This window comes from Peromyscus leucopus, chromosome 3 (assembly GCF_004664715.2).
Source record: "Peromyscus leucopus breed LL Stock chromosome 3, UCI_PerLeu_2.1, whole genome shotgun sequence".
NCBI classification, from domain to species: Eukaryota; Metazoa; Chordata; class Mammalia; order Rodentia; family Cricetidae; genus Peromyscus; species Peromyscus leucopus.
In genome coordinates this window covers 18,988,640-19,007,846 of record NC_051065.1, presented here as the reverse complement: position 1 = coordinate 19,007,846, position 19,207 = coordinate 18,988,640, and the positions used below count along the sequence as shown (strand labels likewise).

At 42.2% G+C, this 19,207-nt stretch overlaps 1 pseudogene; it reads right to left on the bottom strand.

Annotated features, from left to right (window-relative positions):
• LOC114693489 overlaps nt 1-10,955 on the bottom strand; it is a 39,438-nt pseudogene extending 28,483 nt beyond the window's left edge.
• Nucleotides 10,956-19,207: the final 8,252 nt, after the last annotated feature.

Sequence of the window (19,207 nt, the reverse complement as noted above, 5' to 3'; positions counted from 1 at the left end):
TTTAGTCTCTTAGTAGAGTTGAATATTTATAAATTACTGAAGTCTAGCTCCTAACCTATCAATCTAACCAATTTGTTCATCCTTGTTAGTCTTTACTTTGATGGACTATACAGTCGACATCCAAAACACTGATTCATCCATAACTAATATTTCATGGTTGATGATTTTGCTTGCCTTAGAGGCAGTATTATTTTGAAAGCACTCATGAAAATTCTTAATCTGTGTTAAATAATTGCAAATATGAAGTCCAAATTTGGGGAACATATGAATAAAAATTCCAGGCATAGGACACTAGAAGAAAGAAAATTTATGGCCCATCTTTCTTAATTAAATAATAGCATATTAGGGAGCTCTTGAGAATAAAATGGCTTCATAAAATTTCCCTGACAACATCTCCAGGGCTAATACCTGGTGATGTAATTAGTTAAGAGCATGTAACACTTACACTGTCAGCTATAATTATAGCAAAATGGACACTTTTGAATTTTGTTCTGAGTATGGTGTACACCAGTAAGTAAGCATGTCAGAAATGTAGTGCCTTGTACATTGTAGATGCTCAACAACATTACTAATACATTTTAACCTATATCTTATCAACGAGACTCTAATTTTAGTCACTTTCACAATTATTTTTATAATCAAGTCATAGACTGTAAATAAGCAGATTCTTCTTCCTCATATTTGACTTGTAATTAGCATGAAATTTTTATTGCTTTTGGGGGGGGGCTCTTTACCTTTGTTCTAATTGTCTTCATTCCTCTGCATACTTCTACATTAGTTCAGAATGAAGGAAAGATACAATCTCTCAAGATAACTTTCAAGTCTGAGTGTCTTTCACCCATTGTAATATTTTACATGTTTTGATACAAAGTATCTTCCAGTTGTCCAGGAAAATTTTAGAGATTTCATTCTCTGTTTTGGATTCTTCATTGGAATCAGAACTATGTGTGCAGTGAGTTTGGCTATGGTTGTTCTCCCTTGAAAACCTGTAAATGCTCTATAATCGCATTTCTCAGTTCCCTTAGAGAGAGATCAGAGCAACAGAAGGAGTGTGAAGAGAGTAAATTGTGGGCAAACAGATCACCAAGGCCATGGATATGCAGACAGCACAGAACCTGAGGTCTCTCCTCAGTGAAACCAGGAGGGAGAGGAGGCAGCAGGCAAGCAGTAACCTGTGTGAAGAGCGTGCAAGCCTTGCAAATGCTATTAGCCTTCATCTTCTCTCGACTCGGCCTTGGGAATTCAGCTAAGAGGCCATTAACTAAGCAACAGAGGCATCAATTAAGCCCCAAGTGACGGTGATTTGAACCGACCCCTATCAAGAGATTGAACTACCAGAAAGTACAGTTGAAATGATTGTGATTGGCTGGATTTAGATTAGGTGGGAGAAGAAGTTTTACTTTTCAGTATTTATGACCTAAAGAACCTACATAGATGGATATATATGTATATATGTATTAAGATTATATGCAAAACAATATAACATTATATACTGGTAGACTACATGCCTGGCATGCATGACCCTGGGTCTGATCCCCATCACTGCACCCCTCTCAAATCTAGTAACAAATGGATTCATTCAGTGAAGGATAGAAGGACCACAGAAGGAATAACTATTTGGGGCTTTATATTGCTTATTTGTACTACATTAGTTTAGCTGAACTACAATTACAGTTTTCAGAATACTCTTTCCCTAATAGTTCAGTGTTAGCAGAGGCTACATGAACCATTTTGCGGATCATTTGGGAAGTGAAAGGTAAAAAGCAGACATATTCTTTTTATGCTGAAAGTTCGGTGAGGAGGCACCAGAGTATCCTTCAGCTCATGCATGCTGCTGTCTTGTCTTTATTGGTGTGTGGACAGCACTTAGGCATGTAGTTCCTCCAGCCCCTGCTAGATGTTCCTTCAGCTTCCACAGCTCCTAAATGAGACTCATGTGAACGGTCAGGCAGACAGCTTTCCTTAAGTGTCATGGGCACCGTGTGTGCTGGAGGCTTGGAGGCAGTAAGAGGCTGGTGTGGACTCACACAGCTCATTTGCATATTTCAGTTTCCCTGGCTCTTCCCATCATTCCTGGTTCACGTTTATCTTTCCTTCTCTGCTGACTTCAGGTTCCAGCCCCAAATGCAAAGATGACCCTACACAGGTGGTTCCTGTAACCGCAGCAAGTGATGTCCTCACTGCAAAGCCACCGCCAGCCGCCATATTTAATGGTTCCAGGTTTCAGATTGGTTACTGCTTGTAAACTATGTTAGAGGAGTCTCAGTTTAGTTTGGTCCATAGTGAACTGAAAATGTCTATGAGGTAGTCAGAGAAGCCACATAAAGAGATGGGTGTACTAGGTATGAGGACCAAAGTTACTATAATGTAGATAATAGTGGAAACAGCTGCATAATCAAGACTGTAGCTCCACTTTCTCTTATTTCTGGCAGAATTTCAGTAAAGATTCCCGACTGACAGGTTCTTGTGTTAATTGTGGTGGCTCATGTTGGGCCTCTAAACAGTCTTATAATAAGACCCTCACTGGAAAGGACCGTTAGAAATCTAACCCAATCCAGGGAGGGGAGAAGGGATGGAAAATGAGTATAATACACAGCCAATGGTCACCAGTTTTACCTACAGAAGAAATATGGGTAAAAATTCAGTATTCCTGTGCTCAGGGAGCACTTCCTGTTTGGTGACGACAGGGATCTGCCTGGAGTGCCATGACAACGTGGGAGAGGGTTTGGAAATGCTGCATCTGGACCCTCCCAGAATTCTTCACTGTATGTAGCAGGACTGTAATTCCAAGCACTGCACTTCCTTGGGGTCTCAGAGTACTTCAGGGGATGTTGGGGAGGGGATTTGTAGCTAAGTGTTGTGAGGGTGCCAAGTCAGAAACACAGGCAGACACGTGTGTGTCGTTCCACAGTGTCAGAATTCGGGGAGTAACAATAAATTCACAAGCTATGCTGGCTTCATTGCTCTTAATTCGTCAAGCTACCTCAATTTTCACTGTTAAATGGCCAAGGCAAACATAGATTTCTTTATTCCACTCTTAACGACTAACTTTTAGAACACACATTGCACATCACACAGTGAATATATCTATGGACGTGTATGTGCAGGTTACAGATTGCTTGCAAAGGGATGAAGAGGCCACAGCAGCATTTAAGGAGTTTCAAAGAGGCCTGACTAGAGGCAAGCAAAATGGTGATGGGGATGCAACTGCAGGAGCTAGGTAACAGGCTTGCTGGAGGGCTGCCTGCAGAGTCGAGCTGAGCTGAAGTCAAGTGAGGCAGAAGTCCAGTGAGCTGCACAGTGAGCGGCAGGACCTTGGAGGTTGCAGAGGTGGAAGGCAGCCTTGATTCTAGATGATGAATGGGTAGATGAGTGGATAGGAGTTTGAAAGGATGAACAGGAGGACAGACAGACAACAATTGGAGTAGTGCCACACCAACTCCATTGTCGTCCGTGTGACATGAACAATTATGTCAATAATAGCGGACGGGAGATACGTGTCCCACGGGACTAAGCTCCCTGGAGGTCCCTGGCAGAGTGCCCGTGTTATGCCTCCTTCTCGAAGGAGACGTGCTTCACAGATCATGAGCTCTCTGGGCTATGGGTTCTGTATAACTGCTTTTCTGATAATGTTCTAATTAATCTATAAAACACAGCCAAAATTAATGAATGCTTGGGTTGTGAACTGTGGAGGAAAGGGGAAGCTGGACATGGACCTTATTTAGATATAACAGAATGAACTATTCCTTAAAGACCTCAAGCCTCAAGCCGCTAGATAATAGAAAGTATAATAGTTCAGGCACTTCTAGGGAATGAACACTCACCCACTAGGAATCCCAACTAAAGTGATTTATGGCAGAAAACATTATCTCATAGGAGGCAGATAGTGGGCCCCTCTGTTGAGGAAGTTCAGCATGGAAAACTTAAGGAATACAGCAGAACCCCTTCCCTTACAGGTGTAAAAGTACAAGTGTCCATATTCCAGTAGGTAAAAAGATTTTATATTAGAAGAGATATATGGTAAAGAACTGAAGAAAGACTTAGGGAGGATCTGCAGCATCCAAATTGGCTAAATGGGTCATGAGAACCAGAAAAATAAAAATGAATAATAAACTAGCGAGCAGCTGAGATAAAGATGAAGGACACAGCTGCAAGAAGCCTACACAAGTCTAGGAACTGTACTAAGTTTAAAAAACACAGACTGCTCTTTGGGTCATAAAGTTCTTGTGAGTGAAGGGATATGTCTAGCGCCGATTAGTAACTGTGTGCTTGATGTTTTTTAAAGATGATGTAATTGAATTATTGCCAAACTCTTGTTGTTCCCTGTATGACTTGATAGTTTTCTTTTCTGTATATAAACTACTGATTTGCAGAAGTAAAATTGCAGCAGATTCAAACCACTTTTGAGTGTGTTTGTTGTCTGTCTGTCAGTCGCCGAATCCTTGCCTTTCTGACTACCCAAGCCCTGATTCTCCTACGGTCGTGGTACTCCCGGTGGGCCAGTCCGTGGCAGAGTAGGTTATGTGGACAGTTGGGGTGGAGCTGAGCTAAAGTCTCTGGGTTAATAGGGAGTTGTTTGAATGTCAATCCCTTAAAATACACAGCGGGCTTTCAGGTCTCAAGCCACCTAGTTCCATCACCATCTCTGTGTTAGGTGTTTTCTTCTTCATGGCTCCAGGTGAGGGTATTGCACTCTTCTCTTAGCCTGGTTATGTTTGATCAAGTCCCAGTTCTGGTATTCCTAATGGGATTTTAGTACACTCATCTCCTCATAGAGTTCCAAATTAGATAAATTTAGGGTGGCATCATTTTTACCACTGGGAATAAGTTATTATCACCCTATGCCACGCGGCTGGGGCTAGTCAGGTAGTGTTGGTTATATGTCAACCAGAATGCAGAGTCATCCCCTGCTGTTAAAATGGAGTCAAATGCTACTTGTCAATGGAGTCTCTTGGTTAAGGCAAATCCACTACACAATGTAGAGTAATTCAGAGTAGGGCACAGCCTGATCTCAACAGCAGGTCAGTCAGACATAAAGTAGCCCGGTGACATCTGAAGTGAGGTAGTGAGGACTTTGCTTTTAAATCTGTCATGTCTAATGTTTGCATAGTGATTGTCAGAATCAAACTGTATCAAAACCAAGGGGGAATGGATATAGACGACAGCCTCCAGCGATGCTATAAATCCAAAAGAACGAACAACTTTCTTCAGGTCATCTTTTGCTAACTTGGGTGCTCACCAGTAAGGGCTGGAAGGAAGAAGGGGAGGCCCCGCAGCTAGGCGGATGGTCCACCATTTTGCCGGACCCCTTCCAGCCATGTTGTAAGGCAAACACTGAGCATCACTGGGCCTTAGCATCTCAGGTACTTGGTTTCTATGAAGACATACACCCTGCAGGTTATTTTGTTCTTCCAGCTCCGCTTTCCTCCTAACATGGGCAGCATGCCCTGTGGACTTGGGAGAGGAAATGGTGTGGGAAGGAGGCAGAGGATGGAGCAGTTAGTGAGGGCATGAATTATATTGCTGGCTGAACTTCTGTCTCACACAGTAATTTTTATGAGCAAATGTAGAACACATTTTTTTTCCAGATAGTTAATTAAGCCAGATGCACAGAGAACCACTAGTGGCTTTTCCCTGGAGTCATCTGGGGCTTGCACTCAGCCTCTGGATCTGGGCAAGTTATCCATGAATAATTCAGTGTCTTGGATTGTTACCTGAGAATGAGGACTCTGGGCTACTAATTAGCTACCCAGAGCCAAGAAAGTTTTTGTGTCATTCTGGCTATTTTCATAAAAGCATAATCACACAAGACAATTTTCATGAGCAAATGTCTTTAACACTATTTTCTGTTGTTCTGTTTGGGCATTTGCATACACAAAGCTGAGAAACAAGATGTATTTAGGTTTGGAATAGACTACAAAATGGCACATTTAAAGAGAGAATAGTGACTACACATTGAGAATAATTTTGTAGACAGAAGAGAAATTAACCTGTTAGGTTAAATGATGGCCTCGTGGGTTGACTGGGGGACCTGAAGAGAATAACTTTGTGTGTCCCCAGCTGGAACCAGTAGATTTTGTTTGTCTCTTTTCCAGTCTCCTTTGCTGGTCATCATGAGACACTGAGGCATCTAAATATGGAGATTAACTGGAGAATTGGAATTAAATCGAGCATTTCTACTAAGTATGAGTGGAGGCAGTGGAGGTGGTATCCCTGTGATTCAGTAGTTCTGCACTCATGATGACTTCACCAGTTCAGATCATTGCTCACTCATACACCTTGGACCCTGACCCACCCTCCCACGATACTGTTATTCTTCCAGCTTTGCACTGTGGCTTAGGAATGAGGAAGTGGTCCACAGGCAAAGCCAGGTTGAGACTTTGGTTGTTGCTGGCTGTGTGACACAGTGAACTCACACAGCTTCTTTAATTCATGAACTCTTTTCTAGAAAGGTGGGTAAAAAAATGACCTGCTAAACCAATTCTGAGGATTAATGATAAATGTTGTCCATAAATCTCTCAGCATAGGTCCCAACACACACAAAGTTTCAGTAAACTAATATCCAACCACCTTACTATTTACATTGCTCTTATGAGTCGGCCAGTAGTATAGAGTGCTTAGAATGCTTACAAGGGGACAAGACTCTTTGGCTAGCCTTTTGTTCAATGTTATGTTTCAAGATAGACTTCTTTTTCTGTAAGATTTGAGTCAGGCACTGCATGGATAAGGACCACTAATTGAGAGCAAGTCTATTAATACCTACCAACACTGTTTCTCACGTACACTTCAAAGACTGGAGAGAAAAGTTGGAAGACAAAATGATTTTGAAATTATCTTGCCATTATAAATTGAAACAAGGTCTCAGTGAACACTCTGTATTTTTCCCAGTGCCCTCCCTGTAGGCACTTTAGTTGGGAGGAGTTGTAACTCACTCTGGCTGTAGGGAAAGGGACACATGGGACCCTTCATTGAGAATCCCCGGGGTGGGGTGGGGTGGGCAGGACTCCCGTCTGTCCACGCTGCCACCTCCCCATGCACTAATGCAGCTCCACTGCCCTGCCTTGCTTCCCTTCTATACTTGTTAACAGTTCCAGTCTTCTCAGTTGCCCCAATTTAAACTCTGAAAGAGAGAATTCAGTTATTCCTTGGTCTGCAAGCCCTGTTCTCAAGGCTGTACATAGCAAAGTCATAAAGCTAAGAATCATAAGCACCAGCTTATTTGATTCAGTTTTGGGCAGAGTTGGAGTTGGTGATAGATGTGATATTGTGTAAAGAACCTTGAAAGAATTAAGAGCCAGTGTACTGTACTCCCGAAGAGCTTGCTTTTGTATCTTCTTCAGGGTCAGGGTAGAAGTCGAGCCCATTGTAAATCAGCTACCTGCTTTAAATGAAGTTACTTCCTGCTGTTTGCTTTGCTTTCCCCTTTAGAGTTTTATCTTTTATGCAAATCACCATTATAAGGCACATGCTAGCTAGTTTATTTGCAAAACAATCCCGAGAGCCGCTATTTTATTGCTATATAGCCCTTAACCTTGAGCCTAGGCGGCTTGTTTGCTTTCAGGATATGGGGGAATTACAGCTCTCCCTGGGTGCTTGCTACAGGAAATTGTATTAACATTTACCCATCTGACTGATATCAGTTACCCCTTTGACTATTGCTTTACTGATCATGTTATAATTAATTTAACCAGAACAGAAGCCTATTCAGCTTCTCTTGTAGCAGGAATATGGGTGGGGGTGGGATGCAAACACTCTCTCCTCCCTGTAGTCTTGGCTAAAATAAGTGGCATGTTTAGTTGGACAGTTTTAAAACTTCCTAACACTTTTGCTCCCACTGTACTGACTCAAGTCACTCTGTATTTATCTGGATCTTGAAAAACAAAACAAAACCAACAGCCCACTGATTTCTGTCTTTCTCTCCTTTCCTTCCTATAAATCTATATTCTAAACAATGAGAGTCATGATGACAAAGTCTGTTCTGACCCTTAGTGGCCTCCGGCCTCTCCTACAGCAAAACCTACATGCCTACTTGGTAGTGTGGTCCTTCTTCTTGACCTCTCCAACCTCCTCTATAACTGCCCTCTTCTTGCTCACCCCATCCTAGCAACGCTGACCACGTTACCATTCTTTAGACCTAACAAGGGTGCACCTGCCTCCTGCCTCTTGCACGTGGGTTGCTCTTTTTACAGATCCCTTCATTGCTCAGTCTTTACTCAAAGGCCATCTCCCCCATGCGACTTTCTTCAGTCTTTTGATTCCTCCTCTCTTGTATTTTTCTTCATAGCAATTATTTAGACAAGTGAATATGTATTCTACTTGTTTTTGTGTTCTTATTTGTGTTTCTCACTAGGTAGACCTTGTATTTGAGTAAGAATACTTTATCAGCCTCTACCCTGTGCTGTGAAATTCCTAGTGCCTAAAATAATTCCCAACATAATTATTATTTGTTTAATGAATATAAAGAATATATATATATATATATATATATATATATATATATATATATATATGTTTTCTTTCATAGCATTTACTAGTAATCTTTTTGATTGGTGGATTTACATTGAATACCCTGCAGGGCTTACAATAGGGTAGTTTATCATACTACGAATATGGTGACACTAGAATTGACCTTCAGCATTGAGTTCTCTTGGCTAGAGATATGGCTCACATTGCGACTAAGCCCAAGTTACAGGAAAATGTACTTGGTAAGACAGTGTAAGGGTTTCCTTGAAAAATGCAGAAGCAGCTCAGGGAGGACAAGAAATCAAGTACACTGCACCCATCCCTCTCCACCATCCACATCGGGGATGTTCCAGAACTTGAAGTGGATGCTTGAAACCTTGGATAGCATTGCCCCTGTATGGACTATGTTTTTTTTCCCTATTCATACATATCCAATGCAAAGGTTAACTTACAAATTAAGCAGAGTAGAGAGTAAAAAAAAATAAGTAGTGATAGAGCAAGTATAGCAATGGACTAGAGTAAAACCTGTGCCACTGTGGTCTCCGTCTCTTGACAGAATCAGACAAGTGATTCTAGTCCTTTCAGAGTATGGTTGACTGCAGGTGGCCAAAGTCACAGAAAACAAGAACCCAGGAAATTTCAAACATTTCGGGTCTTGCAGAAAGCTAGCTTTATCAGAGTCTGAACCAGAAGACACCAAACTACCCACTCATCCAGGCTGCTGGAAAAACAGCTCACAGCTCTTCTGATGCTAAATCTAGGTTAGAGCCATAGCTTGCTGGTAGGTCGGGGAGTCCCGGAGGGGGAATATTTTGAGGGAGTGTGGGGGAGATTTTGCTTTCTGTGTTTGTTTTTCAAAAAAATTCCTTCCCTAAAGACAATTCTTTGTCTCCCTTGGAAAAAGCTGTTCCCATGGGATCTAAGATGAAGAGCACACAGCTAGAATGTCCAATGACCCTTGGACAGCAGATGGGCCCATTGTAGCAGTAAGTTCTTCTGAGGCCAAGAGGGTGCAGTGGGAGGGGCAGGGAATGGAGGCCTCTCTGTCTCTCTCTCTCTCCTGCAGATAGCAAGTGTCAGGAAAGGCTACATACACTAGGAGACAGAGAACACCTTATAGGATGCTGAACACTGGACTTTGTCTGAAGGTAGAGCATTATTTTGTAACTTTATTCTCTCTACCTTTCAGTAGGCTTCCATGTTTTAAATTTAACTTTTATAATTACTTTAAAAGTTACATACGCTTATGTCTGAAAACTTGGAGGAGGACTCTGTGCACTGGTGGACACATGAGTGCCACTGTCTGTCTGGCACCACACACATGGCCCAGACTGAAAAATGACGTTCCTGGAAGTGGAAAAGACGCAGCCCACACAGTCATTGGGTGAATTAGGGCTGCAAAAGCCCATGGGTGTATGAAAACCGTATTAAGAAGGTGGGACCTGAGAACTTACCAGACAAGCTAAACAAGGAAGGGTGCCACTCTCTTACCTGGACACCATAAAGAGGCGGACACCTAACACTGGGGGGCGATGTCTCCACCAACCTGTCATGTGGCCATCTGGTGTGTGTGAGTGTGTATGTGTGTGTGTGTGTGTGTGTGTGTGTGTGTGTGTGTGTGCGCGCGCGCGCGCGCGCGCGCGCGTGCAGTGCATGTGTATGAACTAACAGGCAGAGAACTTCTGATTATTCCAGGGGTTTCAGCTCACCTCAGCCTGCTGGTGACAAAGCCTACTGAATTGCCATTTTCTGTCATCCTGCTTGCCCATATGAACCCACTGTCTATCCATCTGCCTAGACCTGATAATCTACAATTCCCATGGCAACGTTCTTCTTCAGCTGAACTTGAACCCTGAAGCCTTCCCTATGGCCAAAGCAGCTTCTCTCTGAAGACTTCTACTAGATTTGGTTTGCTACGTTCCAATAGAGACTCTGTTTGCACCTCTATCTGTCTCTCATGTCTCTTTTACCCTTAATAGCCATTCTGTAATCTACCTCTCCATATAAAGATATTACTAATTAAGATTAGAATAAGAAAATTCTCCATTTGCCTTGGCCAAGGCTAAAAAGGAAGATAGAACTTCTTAGTCAATCGCAATCAATAAAACCACTGTACTCTGTGGATTTATTGTTAACAAATTCTAACATGGAATGACACAACTGTGTTCATCTTTGTTTCTGACGTAGTTCATCATGATAATTCCCATTGTGTGCCCTGACTTCCAGTGGGGTTAGCACCCAATAAACCCCTTAAAAATGGAGACCATCATAAACTAAACACGTACATACTTCATCCAGCCTAGAACGTCAAAGCTGAACAACACAGCAGACGGCACAGCTCTACTGCTTCCCCTCACAGCTGCCTGGTTGACTAGGAGCTTTGGACAAACGCTGCTGTCCAGCATCACAAAGCAGTACTGTGCTTCCCACATATACCGAGCATCCCAAACTGGAAAGGGTAGTTCCTCAGCGTCGATTGAGTTTCTCGCCATCATAAAGTAAAAGTTATCAGAGAAACCTCTGTTGAGTCAGTGACCATTTTTATTCTGCCTTTGCATATGGTTTCCCTGTGTCCCCCTCTCTGGTGATCCCTCGCTCTGCAACCTTTCGCCCCCACCCCCAAATGTCACTGAATAGTAGGTTTCAGCAGCATATGAGAGAGTCTACTTTCTTAACAAGGCCAAGGGCAGTTTGTCACCCTCCATCTAAACTTCTGGTCTCTGGATGAGGATCCAGAATCATCCTCCGCTCTCAAGCATCGGAATTCAGTGTTCTAAATCCTTCTTTTAGCAAACTTCACCACATCTCCTGTCAGAAGGTATTATTCTCCCATGGGCACCTCCAATTATTTGCAATTAGCATAATGGATAGGGTATGTTCCGAGAAATGCATCATTAGGTGTTGGATTTTTGTTTGCATATCACAGGGAGTAAATACAGCGACATGTCACTAGGTAATAGAGACTTATGAGACTTCTGCCCCATAAGATGCCTGTCAATGACTAAAACGGTGCCGTGTGGATGGTGACTACATTAAAAATTCATGTTCCTTCCCCTCGCTTTATCAAAGATGGCTTGTTCATATCCTCTGCGGTACAGGACGAGATCATCTCTTATTCATTGGTCTTCACAGGCCTGACACACAGGATGACCTAGGTGCTGCACCAGTACTTCCTAACTGCAAACACTAAATAAAAGCCCAGGAGATAAGATAAAGCGCTTGGCCTGCATATGTTTCCTTCACTTTTAATTTCCTTCTGCTGAGTCTTCCTGGCTCACCTGTGTGTTGTCTCTCTTCTCCTTATCAATCACTCAGGGAAAGGATATTTAATTAAAGTGTACTTACTCAGACTCTCTGCCCTTTGAAGAGGAAAGAACCCGTAAGAACAAAACCCACTAAAGTGTAACATTAGCTCGATAGATTATGTTAAACATCAACTGTGACTAACGATGAAATAGGAGAATATGCACACCCCTTACTGAAATCTCAGCAGTCCTAAGCCTCCCCAAGTTTTGTGGGCTGTTCTTCCTGGATGAGCCTTTAGCCCGGGCTTACAGATCTGAAGAGAGGTCTAGTATGTAGGAGGTTAATTCTCAGGATAGGTGGCACATTCCCCTATTTGTATGAACGTGCTTATTGCTCGGGGGACTTCCATCAGCAACTTTAATTGAATTTGTTATTTTGTATTATACTTGAAGCCAAGTGAGATTTTGGTTGCTTAATAAATCAGAGAAACAGAGTTTTATATAAATCCCAATGCCCTGATTTATACAGAGTATGCAACATGTCTAATTCTTACGCTTCATTCTCTTTAATAAAGCCTTATCAGCCCCCCCCCTTTTATGGTACATTTATTGTATATCAGGTGCATGAGAGCAGAGGAATTATGCTCGGCCCCAGGAAACTTACAGTTTTGTGTATAAGTATATGAAAAGTTTCTACCCAAAACACTTTTTATTCATTTTTATTTTATTCATTTATTTATCCATCTATCTATCTATCTATCTATCTATTTATTTATTTATCTTTGCAGACAGGGTCTATTGTATCCCAGACTGGAATGGAACTCACTATGCAGTAGAGGAAGGCCTTGGGTTTCTGATTCTTCTGCCTAATGCCTCCACCTCCTGCTGCTGCTAGTATTGCAAATACAGACCATCGTGTCTGGCTTTATGAAGTACTAGGGTTCTGAGATGGGCTTGGTTCATGTTAGGCAAGAGCTCTACCAACTGCCCTACATCCCCAGATCACCCTCCTCCCAACATACATCTTGTTGAACTGGGTCCCCAATATGCTTTACAAATAGATTCACCAAATCCTTGTGAGGAGCAATCTTACAAAGTGAGAGTGAGTCTGGCTGGAGTTGAAGGAAGGATGCCCCAGGAGAGAATGAGCTGCCTCTCTGAACACTGGATCCCCCTCTAGTCATGCCGGCATTTCTGTCCCGGTTCCTCTGGTGCTCCACCATGTCTCCCACAGGCAGACAAGGGAGTCTTGGAGGGGCCACTACTCCCTCAAAGGAACAGAGAAACCGCCAAGAAGTCAGAAGGCAGCAGAGGATACATTTGAATGTCAGCTGGGACTCTAAGGAAAACTTCTTCAGCCCTTCCTTAGAAAGCAGCCATGTGTTCATCGGGACTATGGCACACAGTCTGCAGACACCCTGAGTGACCCTAGGTCAGGGTGACGAATCTGCAGCCCAGGTTGAGCAGTCAGAAAGGAAGAGAAGGCGGCACTACAAAGCAAAGGTTGTCTGTCTCAAGGTGGATCTAGAGAAATGCCCCCCTTTGAAAATAAAATTGAACATTTTAATTATTACAACATTTGAAAACTGGAAATTGTAGCAAACTCTCTGAGATAATGTGATCTCAAATCCACATTGCAGTGGAGATCGGGAGGGACAGTGGAAAGTGATTCAAATGACAGCTCTTCTGAAAACAGGTTCATATGTGACAGAGGAGTGGAGACTCATGGTTCTGTCACGCCTTAGCCTTCCGTCAGTCCTTCTTGCCTTTCTCCATCTTCCTTGCTTTTCATTCCTGTGTGTGAGCTCAGGTTATTGATAGAGGAAAGATGAAAGGTTTATTAATCTACCAGAAGAAATAACGTTTTCAAATGCCAAGCAAAATTGATAGGAAAAAAAATCCCCTGAGGTAGAAGTAATTTGGAAATGTGATCTTTAAGAAAATATCAAAGGCCTTTAAGAAAATAAGCTGTTTTTTTCTGGGTTAAGTCTGATTTGTGGTTAAATGTATGTAGCCACAAACCACACGTTATATAAAACTTCCCTTTTATGGCTCAGTCTGGCAGGTAGAAATGCCCTTCATCAAGGAAGCTTTAATGCAGACTTCTGTTTTTTAATAACGAATCTTGACCTCACATTGGTTTTCCAGTTTCTGTCATGTCCTTAGCGTTCCAAAACCATGACCCTTTTAGAGGATGACAGGCCTGAAGATTCTCCACCTTTTAGACCTGTATTCAGAGGGCTCTGAAGAAAATCGCTGCACCCCACAGTTCCCTGCACGGAGTGAGTAGTGTCCCTTTGCAGATCGTCCTATGGAATCCTGTTCTGTCAGAAATACATGAGCCCCTAGGAACCCCAGCTAGGTGCAAGCTAGGGAACTTACGTGGTGGCTGGGCCACACTCAGCACATGTCTCCTAGTAATTACAAAGCAGGTGCCGTAGGCCAGGGGAGCAGGCAAGGTTGGAAGGGACCAGCTGCCAGCTGAATCCAACAGAGGCAACACGGACGGACGTGGCAAAGAAGGAAAATTCCTTACGGTTGCTCCTTCCCATCTTGCCTTTAGAAAACAGAATCTACTGAATCTTTGTGGGATACATAGTCACCCAGGTAGCACCTGTGTTTCCCAGGCTTCATGTCTGAGCATGAGGACCACAGGCTATGAGGAAGCATTGTATGGACCACACTCAAATATGTTAAATTGGGTAAGTGCAGGTTGAAATATGAAGGGTTTGATTTAACTAGTTTTTAAGTGGGAACAGCATTAACTGGAATTCTTTTAAAATTAGAAGTATTGCCTTAAAAATAACATGAAGTTTGTAAGAAACTTAAAGTCTTAAGGAAAAACTAGGATTTAAAAAAGCATATATCATCAAATAATAAATTTGGTATTAAATTACTGACTAAAGATGTAATTTGTTTTGGGCTCCCTACATTGTTAGCATTTCAAATTTCCAAATGAAGCATAAAAAATGAGATGTGACCTTCTAATAGTTCTGAATCACTGGCTAGTTCACAGATGCCCACACTTTGATATACTCTATTAATCAAGTCCCCAGGCAGATGGCAGCTTCTGGAGACAAGAGATAATAACAAGTTGTTCTCCATAAAAGCAACTGAAGCTGTACACAGAGTCAACCGACCCATCTTTCTTTTGTTCCCGGAGGACAGGAGCAGGGGCTGGGGAGGTGTGGGCCTTTTCAGTTCGCAGGCCTCAGACTCATATCTCTTGAGGTCTTCAGTAATTTCAGACTGACTGTAGATTCCACATTTTGTGATTAACTCTGACCTTTCCTGAAGAGACAGAACAGATGAATGGAGGTACATATGCCTGGCAGTTAAATGGGCAATGTCTTTCACATACAGGTGAGACAAAATATTGACCAAAACGTATCGATTTTAAACCATTAAGGAAGGAAAGAGTTTCTTAGTACTACCTTGTCTTTTGGCAACATGAGCCAATGGCTTAGCCCACTCTAACAGTTCACATTCAATTTCGTCCCAGGTAGCTTCCTTCCATCTTCTCTAGCACTTTATGGCATGTAGGTAGTTTCTGCAAGCTTTCCGGATTAGTGAAGCACTCCGGGAGGCGAGGTGAGGGTGTGGGACTGGTTTGTCCCCACCGCTGCTTGGGCAAGCACTGGCTGAATGAGTCAAGGGAAGTGAATCAGAAACCTCAAACTAGCTGGGGCGGTGTGGTCAAGTGTCTCAGCAACTTGCATGTGAGTTTCCTCATTTGGAAAAACTTTTCTTTAGAGTCTGATTGCTTCATCCATAGTAAAGGGTTTTGTTAACTGAAAATTACCGTCTAAGTATAGGAGACTTTATGGGTATGTATGGAATCAAGTCCGGAAGAGCATGGCTTCCTCTGGAAATTTTCTAAAGGTTACAATTATCACATTTAGACGTGTCCATCATGTTTCTGAAGGGAACCTACACCTGTAGCAGGATTCTTAAAAGTTCTTATTAATAAAATCAAACCCGAAGCCAGTTATTGGGGTCCATGCTGGTAGATCAGAGAGACAGAACAAGCCACAGCTATCTCACCTCGCCGGATCCTCAGCTGGTTTTGTCTCCTCAGACTGGAGGCCTCTGAGTCTTCATCCGGAATGGGTCTCAGCTGAATTACTGCTCAAAAGCCTGAATGCTTAACCAGCCACATGCTTAACCAGCCAAATGCTGCTAGTTTCTGGTCCTCACGCCTTATATATTTTTGCTTTCTACCACCACTCCCTGGGATTAAAGGCTGGCTTTCTGGGATTAAAGGTGTGTGTCACCATGCTTGGCTATTTCCAATGTGGCCTTGAACTCACAGAGATCCAGAGGGATTTCTATCTCTGGAATGCTAGGATTAAAGGTGTGAGTGCCACCATTTTCTAGCCTTTGTATCTAGTGGCTGTCTGTTCTCTGACCCCAGATAAATTTATTAGAGTACACAATATTTTGGGGAACACAATACCACCACATACACCAGAAGAAAAGAAACTGGAATAGAATTAAAAAGAAAAAAAATCCAGACTGAAGCCTGAGAGGGCTCAAGTGTCACAGACCAGAAGTTTATTATCTATCTGTCTGTCTGCCTGCCTGTGTGTCTGTGTGTGCGCATGCTCATGTGTTATACACATGAGTAAACATGTACTATGATGCTCATGAAGGCTGTACAAGCTTCAGAAGCAGGTTCTCACCCTCGGCTGTGTATGTCCTGGGGATTGGACTTAGGCGAACAGACATGGCAGCAAGCACCTTTCCCCATTGAATTCATAGAGAAGTCCTGAAATTTCCACCGCTCACTTACGCAGAGGGCATTCCGAAGCACTGTAACTTGTGTCACCAAACCCGCTAATGACCAGGTATTGTCATTGAAGACTTGAATCTTAGTTTTGGATTATTCTCCAGCTACATTGGCTGCCATGGCTTCTCCTCTTTCCTGCTTTCTGTTTCACCTCTACCTTTGGCCAAATGTGCTCATGCTCTCAGATCAACAAAGCCATTCTCAACGAGCACGGAGAAAGCCTAGAATGAATGCAGAGGCACACACAAGGACAACAGCATCTCAGTCGGCATTTCAGGGGCCAGAAACCCGGCTGCTCGCAGCCTCCACCACTTGTCCGTCACTCCCCAAGTCCTGTTGACTTTATGATGACTGTCTGAGGAGTCCTACCTTCTTTCTCACAGGAAAACTTCAAGTGGTGTGTTAATATTTTCATTTGGTGAGAGATATGTCTGAGGCTCACAGGCAGATATAAGTAATTTGCCCAAATTTCCACAACTAGTAGTTATCACAATAGAGTTCTTCTAACTTCAAGTTCTTTGCTTTTTCTACTGTCACTATATCGTCATAGACTTGTGTTATGTCTGAGTCTTATGAATCCTCCCCTTTCCTTTGAAATGGAGCCTCGAAGGGCCTACCTATACCCTAGCTTCCACTTCTATAACGGCTGGTATACAGTACTCAATAAGTGGCTGATGAACTGGAGAGAACTCTCATTTGATGGCGACCACAGTAGCGGGAAGTTATCATGCTGTTCTGATGCCATTCTCTGGGATTGACTTCCGGTTCCTTCGCAGAAGGGACCCAGCTTTATTGATTGTGCCTCTTCAAATCCAGAAAGGCCAACACACAGTAGGTATGCAGACAACACCTGCTAGCAGGATTTAAACACTAGAACACTGCCTTTGGACTCCATGTCTTTAGAAAACTGAGTCTTTCTCCCCTGCAATTTCAAGATGGCAGCCAGAAAGATACTAATTCAGGGTTTTCTTGAGGAGTGACATTTGACCTTCTAGAGTCTCTGAGAAGGGCAGAATAACGCTGATGAAAGAAGCTATTGAGAAGCTGTGATGGCTAACATCTTGGTGGCTTGGCTTAAGATAAATACTCTCATGCTAGAGGAGAAAAGCTGCAAGGTTCAGAGCTAAGTATAAAAGGTTTCACACTTGATACCTAAAGTGAAGTCCAAAAGAGGAAAACTGATAAGCTAGATTTCATAAAAATTCAAAGCTGTTGCTCCTCAAAAGGTTCTGTGAAGGTGATAAGAAATAACCTATAGACTGCACACAGGGATTTCCAAATCACAGCAGTAACAAAGAACAAATACATGGAATGTGTAAAGAACTCTCAAACTCAATGGTGGAGCACATAATCTGATTGGAAAATGGGCAGAAGAAGATTTCAGACTGTGAAAAGTTGTTCAGTATCACTGCCTCATGAAACTGAAAACATTCACTGGGTCACAAAACAAAAACCAAGAGACATGAATGTGAGAAAGAAATTTCTAGGGAAGAGGAAGGGTAGAGAGGAAAAGTAGGTAGATGAGAAATGGTGAGGATGAGAGCAGCATGTGTGCATTATAAATACATTTGAAATTGTCAAAGAACAAATTTAACTAATAAAAAATTAGAAAAAGCACAAAGAAATTGCATATATTTATTAGAATGCTAAAATAATAATAATAAATCCCAACACCAAATTATCATTACTATGTAAAGAAATGGGAACATTCATTGATTTTCTTGATAGTAAAATAGTACAGTCATGCTGGAAAAGAGAATGTGAGTCTTCTCCAAAACTACAAACAAATTTCACATACAACTCAGCAATGTCACTTTTTTGGGCATTTGTCCCAGAGAATATACGAGAAATATTGATACATGTGACAAATTAGAGATGGATTTCAGGAATTATGCCAACTTACAAAGCTAGCTTCAAAAGATTAGACACTTGGAGATGTCATTTACATAGCATTTTTTCCAGGCTGAGAATTAGGCCTGGGCAAGTACTCCCCAATAAAGCTACAGCCCCAGCCCTACATAGCAACTTTGAACCAGCAAACTTACAGAGATGGAAAACAGATTAACAGTTGTCAGGATGCAGCTTTGGTTGTTAGGTAGCTTTGATAGGCAGCTCAGAGAATGCTTGTATTGGAATCCTCTGTCTCTTGACTGTGGTTGTGGACTCACAACACACATCAGGATTTGTGTGTGAAATTACTGAAGTCTGAATAAGGTCAGTTGATTGTATCACTTCAATTTCCTGACTTCAATACTGTTCTGTATTTGTTGAATGTATTGCCATTGGAGGAAAACTGAATAAAGACTACATAGCATTATATCTCATAGCTGCATGAAAATTCACAGTGATCTCAAAACGAAAAGTTAAAAAAATCCCAGCATAAATTATATTAAATAAAACAAAATGATATTATTCTTTACTCTCTGGTTAAAAAAAGGGAAGTAATAGGTCAATTTCTTGTCTAAGATCACTTAAATACAATTGTAATTTAATCTGAAACCATGTTTTTCTGACTCCAGATCTGAATCTTTTCCATTATTTTGAACTTCAGAAATGACACAAAACTCACAAAACTATGCTGTGGATGTACACAGTCCTAATGGAGACCTTCATGTGAGAGATTTAGTTATCTCAGAAGCTCAGGAGGGAAATGCAACACAAAGCAGGATAAGGGGCGGGGTGGGGTGAGGAGAGAGAGAGAGAGAGAGAG